This window comes from Agrilus planipennis, unplaced genomic scaffold (genome assembly GCF_000699045.2).
Source record: "Agrilus planipennis isolate EAB-ADULT unplaced genomic scaffold, Apla_2.0 scaffold349, whole genome shotgun sequence".
Lineage (NCBI taxonomy): Eukaryota > Metazoa > Arthropoda > Insecta > Coleoptera > Buprestidae > Agrilus > Agrilus planipennis.
The window spans coordinates 176,746-178,555 of record NW_020442409.1 but is presented as its reverse complement, the minus strand read 5'-3'; positions in this window follow the sequence as shown (position 1 = coordinate 178,555).

Below are 1,810 nucleotides of genomic sequence, written 5' to 3'. Positions count from 1 at the left end.
AAAAGCGGCTTTACAGGGTTTGATACACTGATTTATGCCATTTTTGGAATCCAATATTGATGTTTCTATTAGAGATAGATCACCAAAGGACGTGTGGCGGTTACTGCTTCTACATGTGATAGGAGGACCAAATGGATAGCCTAAATCGTCTCTGAACGAAGTGAGACGACGATTTGTGGCATTTTCAGGAACCTATCGTGAAGCATTTCTGAAGGATCGCTCACCAAAATACTCGACGTACCTACTGCCTGTAAGCGTAAAGGTAGATAAAATGGATGGCCAAAATCGCTTTTACAGGGTGTGATACAATGATTTCTAACATTTTCGGGAACCTATATGATGTATTTATTAGGGATCGTCTAACAAAGAACATGAGGTAGTTACTGCTTCTATTTGTGATATTAGGACTAAATGGATAGCCTAAATCGTCTTTGAACGGTGTTAGACGACGATTTGTGGCCTTTTCAGGAATCTATTAAGAAGCGTTTCTGAACGATCGTCCACCAAAATACTCGAGGTACCTACAGCCTCTAAGCGACAATGTTGATAAAATGGATGAACAAAAGCGGCTTTACAGGGTTTGATACACTGATTTATGCCATTTTTGGAATCCAATATTGATGTATCTATTAGAGATAGATCACCAAAGGACGTGTGGTAGCTACTGCTTCTACTTGTGATAGGAGGACCAAATGGATAGCCCAAATCGTCTCAGAACAAAGTGAGACGACGATTCAGGAACCTATCATGAAGCGTTTCTGAAGGATCCCTCACCAAAATACTCGACGTACCTACTGCCTCTAGGCGAGAAAGTAGATAAAATGGAATTCCAAAATTGCTTTTCAAGAGGATGATAGAATGATTTATACCATTCTCGGGTACCTATATGATGTATTTATTAGGGATCGTCTAACATAGAACATGAGGTAGCTTCTGCTTCTATACGTTATAGTTGTACCAAATGAATGGCCTAAATCGTCTTTGAACAATATGAGACGACGATTTGTGGCATTTTCAGGAACCTATCATGAACCGTTTCTGAAGGATCGCTCACCAAAATACTCGACGTACCTACTGCCTGTAAGCGTAAAGGTAGATAAAATGGATGAACAAAATCGGCTTTACAGGGTGTGATACAGTGGTTTATGACATTTTCGGGAAACTTAATTATTAGTGATAGTCCACCTAGAGACATGAGGTAGCTTCTGCTTCTATACGTGATAGGAGGACCAAATGGATAGCCTAAATCATCTCTGAACGAAGTGAGACGACGATTTGTGCTATTTCAGGATCCTATCATGAAGCGTTTCTGAAGGATCGCCCACAAAAGTACTCGACGTACCTACTGCCTGTAAGCGTAAAGGTAGATAAAATGGATGGCCAAAATCGCTTTTACAGGGTGTGATACAATGATTTCTAACATTTTCGGGAACCTATATGATGTATTTATTAGGGATCGTCTAACAAAGAACATGAGGTAGCTACTGCTTCTATTTGTGATATTAGGACTAAATGGATAGCCTAAATCGTCTTTGAACGGTGTTAGACGACGATTTGTGGCCTTTTCAGGAATCTATTAAGAAGCGTTTCTGAACGATCGTCCACCAAAATACTCGAGGTACCTACAGCCTCTAAGCGACAATGTTGATAAAATGGATGAACAAAAGCGGCTTTACAGGGTTTGATACACTGATTTATGCCATTTTTGGAATCCAATATTGATGTATCTATTAGAGATAGATCACCAAAGGACGTGTGGTAGCTACTGCTTCTACATGTGATAGGAGGACCAAATGGATAGCCTAAATCG